This window comes from Dryobates pubescens, chromosome 21 (genome assembly GCF_014839835.1).
Source record: "Dryobates pubescens isolate bDryPub1 chromosome 21, bDryPub1.pri, whole genome shotgun sequence".
NCBI classification, from domain to species: Eukaryota; Metazoa; Chordata; class Aves; order Piciformes; family Picidae; genus Dryobates; species Dryobates pubescens.
This window is the reverse complement of record NC_071632.1, coordinates 21,182,905-21,188,904: the sequence shown is the minus strand read 5'-3', so window position 1 is coordinate 21,188,904 and position 6,000 is coordinate 21,182,905.

The following is a 6,000-nucleotide window of genomic DNA, read 5'->3' as shown; positions in this document are numbered from 1 at the left end:
TGTCTGCAGACTTGCTGAGAATGCCCTCAATCCCTTCATCCAGATCATTGATGAAGACATTACAAAGCACTGGCCCAAGGACTGAGCCCTGGGGAACACCACTGGGTTTAACTCCACTCACCACCACTCTAGGCCTGGCCATCCAGCCAATGTTTTACCCAGCAAAGTATCCACCCATGCAAGCCATGAGCAGCCAGTTTCTGCAGGAGAATGCAGAGGGGAAAGTGTCAAAGGCTTTACTGAAGTCTAGGTAGACACATCCAAGCCTATGTGGTGCCACTTGAACTACTGAAAGAAGGAGACCAGATAAGGTTTAGGAACACTTATTTGACTTTGTGTGACGTGAGAGCAAAACTTGAACCAAAGCTGGAGATGAAGGACTCTTGGATGAAAATCTGTTACTTATTCTCTTGGATTTTTCCATCATCAAAAGTGGTATTTCAGCATTTATATTTATTTCAGATCAATGTTCAAACTAGTTCTAAAAAGTGGAAAAGCTGTCTGGTGAGATTTGTGATAAGCATCAGTGCAAAAGTTCACATGGGGACCTTCAAGCACTCCCTGTGTGTCTGTGCATGGCTATGGATGGACATCCACCTCCAGAAGGTCTTACCTATCACTCAGAGCAAATTTTGCTGTGTTGCCCTTTGGGGCATCCTCATTTCCTACAGTACTGTTGGGAACCACAAAGTTATTGTAAGGAAATTGCAGGTTTGACATTAGCTTCAACCTTTGTCACAGGAAAAAAGCTAGACAGGGCTTTCAGAGCAAAAAAAACCAACCAGCTACTGCAGGCAGCCAACATCTCATTAGAGGCAAAGTCTGGCCAAAGGTGGATTGCTTTTTATGGATAAGTTTGAGCACTTTGGCCTGAGGACAGATGCGAAAGGTGAGAATAAACCCAAGGGTAAAGCAGGATCTTGTCTTGCAAACATTTCCCCAGGGAGCCCAGGTATTTTCCCTATTTTCCATCCTTCAGAATTTCCCCCCTGTGATCTAATGCTGCAGAGCCCCAAAGGTCACCACTTGTGGGTGGATTTATCCCCTTCTGTCATTTCAAATAGAAACACAGTGCTGAACTTTGTGTGTTTGGCCCTTTGTCTGCAGGAAATTATAGGAATGAAATGCTGATGGATAACACAAAGCCTCTGATTAACCCTTGCTGGTCTTAGGGAGAAAGGAAACTGTTGGTAGAAATTAAATGAGCTACTTACAAGTAAATTCTTGCAGACTCAAGGAGTTGACAGTGAAACCAAGGGTGCTCTCAGCCCAAAGACACTACCAAAGGAGTGCTAAGAATCACTAGGGAAGAGTGACACAGCCTGTGGCACAGGGGTGAGAGGTGAGTGCCAGAAGCCTGTGCTGTGTGAGATCAGAGTTATTTCACGTGCTTCTCTGCCTCTTAACAAGCAGTCACACTCAGGTTTAGGTCATCAGATAAGCCACAGAGCTGAGCACTGAGGTTTCCTCTCCAATCCAGAAGCCTGTAAGTAAAACAAGGTAAACCAGGGAATGAGCTAGGGAACCAGGGAATGAGCTAGGGAGTGAGCTAGGGAACTGGGGAATGAGCTAGGGAGTGAGCTAGGGAACTAGGGAGTGAGCTAGGGAATGAGCTAGGGAACTAAGGAACAAGCTAAGGAGCTAGGGAATGAGCTAGGGAGTGAGCTAGGGAACTGGGGAATGAGCTAGGGAACTAAGGAATGAGCTAGGGAGTGAGCTAGGGAACTAGGGAGTGAGCTAGGGAATGAGCTAGGGAACTAAGGAACAAGCTAAGGAGCTAGGGAATGAGCTAGGGAGTGAGCTAGGGAACTAGGGAGTGAGCTAGGGAATGAGCTAGGGAACTAAGGAACAAGCTAAGGAGCTAGGGAATGAGCTAGGGAGTGAGCTAGGGAACTAGGGAGTGAGCTAGGGAAATAGGGAATGAGCTAGGGAGTGAGCTAGGGAACTAGGGAGTGAGCTAGGGAATGAGCTAGGGAACTAAGGAACAAGCTAAGGAGCTAGGGAATGAGCTAGGGAGTGAGCTAGGGAACTAGGGAGTGAGCTAGGGAAATAGGGAATGAGCTAAGGCACTAGAGAATGAGCTGAGGAACTAAGGAACAAGCAGACTGCTGGAGAGGCAAATGCTTCTCTTCAGGAATGCAGGGCTAGTGTGTTGGCATGAGCAAGCCAGCACAGAGGGAGATCCTGAGGGACCTGAGGAGTCAACACAAGAATGGTCAGAGCTCCAAAGAAAAGAAGAGTGAAAATCCTGTAGCAGTGCAATCCAGAGAAAGAAAGGCTGGAAGTGGATATGTGCAAGGTCCAACTGGTTCCTTTGGTGAGGAAGGAGGCAGTAGTTCACCATGCCCACTGTGTTGGCACAAGAGAAATAGGCTGGCACTGCAAGAGGGCTAAGAAAGGGCAGTGAGCAAGGCTGGTTGGCAGGGGTCAGGCTGCTTGGGAAGGCTGTGGGAGCTCCACCCATAAGGAATTTTGACAATTATTTAATCCTAGAATAAGAAATATACTTCCAGTGTGCATTTCAGTGGCAAAGGTGAGGGACTGGGAGAGCAGGGCAAGGTTTTAAGGAAATTATGATTTTCCAAAACTGACCTAAAGGTACAGACATGGAAAAAGAGAGGAACTGAGTAGCAGAATTTCTGGGCTAGACAAAATGGATTTGCACTAAAACCAAGGAAGAGTAAGAAGTCTTGGGGCATAGATCTCCTGCCAGTCTTCTAACTCACCAGAACCTAGAGAGCTGTGCACTAACTTTAACAGTGTTTGCAATCTGGAATTCTCTGATGTTGAGAGAAAATTTCCTGTGAAAGAGAGTGGCTCGCAGGGCCCTTCTGCCTCTGGGAGGAAAGGGAAGGGAGAAGCAGCACAGAAAAGATTGAAAACGATGTGGGGAAAGCTATGAAAGGCACCAGGAAACCCAGCTGAAGAGTGGGCTATGCAAATGGGACCAGATGTGAAATGAGAAGCTGGGGCATGGAAGGTGACAGGTGCTGCAGAGAGATGAATTGTTCCTGCAAAGACTGAGAGTGGCCACTGCCTGGGAAAAAAAGGGGGGGAGAAAAAAAGGAAAACCAAAAAAGCTTGCAAAGGTGCAGAGGGAATAGCAGGGTGCTGGTGAATCCTACACAGGTGGGAAATGAATATGAAATGACATGGACAGAAAGTCACTGGAGAAGATAACCAAGAGAAAAAGAAATGAAGAGGAGGAACTATGAGATTTCAACCCTGTGCAACCATCAAAAGTGCTGCCACCAGAACCAAGAAAGAAAGAAGGAGGGAGGTGGCAAAGGTGGAAGAGCAGCAGGAATTTACACAAGACACAAAGGACAATGTTCAGATGACAAGAAATGGAAGATGGTAAGAGGTGGTGGACTGGCAAACTGCACCTGGGCAAGGGATCAAAGAGGAAGCATCCAGGAGTTGCCTGTGAATGACAAAGCAGAGAGGGGGAGAGAGGGTGAGCACATCTGTTTGGAGGATGAGCTTGAAATGGCTGAATCCATGGGGTGAAAATAGCAAAGACAGGAGCAAAGTCAGACCAGACTTGTAAGCTGTGTCTGGAAAAATGGACCAGGGACCACTAAGAGGCTGACTGGCCCCAGTGCAGCTTGCACCTGCAGGGCTAAGAGCTTTCAGACTGCTGAGCAGGGTGGTGTGCCCAGAAAGCCTATTGGCAATAGTCCCAGGCCAGCATTAATGCCCAAACTGCCATGGAAGAGGTACTGGGCAAGGCCAGCAGCCTTCCAGGGTTCACACTACCTGTGCAGGCTGTGTGCCGCTGCTCAGGACCACGATGTTGCTCCCCTTGCAACAGAAGGCCCCTAGAGGGACCGAAACTCCAGGGGGAGATTCAGGGACTGTGGGGGCTGCTCTGCCCTCTGTACCTGCTACTGACAGAACCATGCCAACTTCCACATCCTCATTCAAAACAAGGTGGCTCAAAGCAGAATATGCTGAAGATGCTGAGTGGGGCCATGAGTTCAAATCCTGTTCAAGTAAATACAGCATCACCATCATCATCACTCCCCTGCCAACCCCAAAGGTAATCACTTCAGCTAACAGGAGAATGCAGAACCGAGGCCGGCTGGCATAAATGTGAGATACACACAGCATGCATATTCCTGGGGGAGCAGAAATCAAACCAGGCTTGGTATCAGTCCACTCTGCTGAACATGGAGCTTATCTTCTCTTTGCAATAGGAATTTATCAAGTCTGATGGCCTAGAGCAAAGTGGCAGGGGACCATGTGCAGTGTAGGGCACAGAGGTGGAAAGCACAGCAGAGCTGGCTGGCAGCTACACCTCTGTGGAGCTTGCAGGGTGCAGAGAAAACAAAAGCACTGCAAGGTTCAGTCAGAAGATGTGTCCTCAGCTGACTTAACCCTTACCTGGCAGCACTGCAGCCTTTGTTGGAGGCAGCAGGCACTAGTTCTTGGGAGAATGGGAATGCTGAAAGAGCTCTTCCACCTCTCTTGCCCCCTGGTCCTTCCCAGCTGTGCAACCCAGCTGCACCTTCCTCTTCCTGTCCTTGCAGATGGTTGAGGTGACCTTGCCTCAGCTGAGCAATGGAGCCTCTTGGGCTTAAAGACATAAGTGGCAGAAGGAGTTTGCAGTAGAAAAAGAAGATGGTTGAGACAGTGTCATAGGGCTGCAAGTGTGCTGAGGTGTGTGGCAGGGCAGGGGGCAGGCCATGGAAGAGACAAAAGCAAACAACTGAATTCGTATCAGAGGACCAAAGCCATTAAACAGAATATGAAGATAAGTGAAGGAAAGGGAGATGTTTTTTCAGTGCTGGATTGGTTTTGCAGCATTGGATAGTTTGATGGGACTATCCTGGTGTTTGGTGTGTGGCATTTCATGAGTGCAGGAGCTTTGTCAGCCCTAGCAAAGAAAAAGGCAGATCCAGCTGCAGCACTGCTCCCAGGCAGTTCTGGGGTGTTCCCTCCCACACTAACAGGGCCTGGGGCTCAGGCAGACCCCGGGGAACCCCAGCCAGCACCAGACAATCTAGGGCTTGGGTCAGGGTGAGGCTGCTGGGAGATGCTCCAAGCACAAATATAGGCTGGGCAGAGAATGGCTTGAGAGTGGTCATGAGAAAAAGGACTTGGGGGTGTCAGTTGATGAACAACTCAACATGGCAGGGGCCTTGGAACTAGATGGCCTTTAATGTCCCTTCCAAGCCAAACCATTCTGTGATTCTACGGACAGGTCCCTCCTGGCTGAGCCTATGGGACCCTGACAAGTAACCCTAACACTGGGACACCAAGAGCCTGCAGAGAGCAGGTGTGATGGGCTTTAAGCAGATGCTGTGAATTCTCCCCAAGAGATAGACCAAAATGACAAGTGCAAATCCTCATCTGAGCAGAGAGAGAGAAAAGGAGACTCCTACTGCCTTAAATCACAGAGATGGTGGGACAGGAGCCAGCTGCAGGCAGCTGAGCTTTTCATTTCTGTAGCATAAGCTACAGTACTTTGCAGGCTCCGAAGACACTTTCTTTCTCTTCCTATTTTTAGAGTAATGGAGCCCTAAAGCTGCCTTGTCTTCATTCTTCAATCTTCATTTGTTGTGATTGTTTCTATACAGGCTTTGTGGAGATTAAAGTGCCAAAGTTACAGAGTGTTTCTCTCTGGAGTTAGGAGGGAAGCTATTACAGCTGGGTTTAGCTTTAGGGAAAGGATGAACTCACCAAGGATCCCAGCTGATTTTTACAGAGAAATGTTTCCTCACAAGCTAATTGAGCATGTTTAATTAAACCCAGCACTGACACCCCACCCCCCTGAAGTACAATATCTCTGCCTTAAATAAAATTACAGAAATCCAGATGGAATGGCTGGAAGGGGGGGGGAAATAAAATCACCAAGTCCCTCATTTGATTTCCCTTCCTGCTTCTTGTTGGCTCACTGAGCACATTCAGGTTTTCATCGAAATGGTCACTAGGATTTTGTTCTGCTCTGTTTGCTACAGAGCATCACAGACACTGCAGATCTTAGGGAGAAAGAAC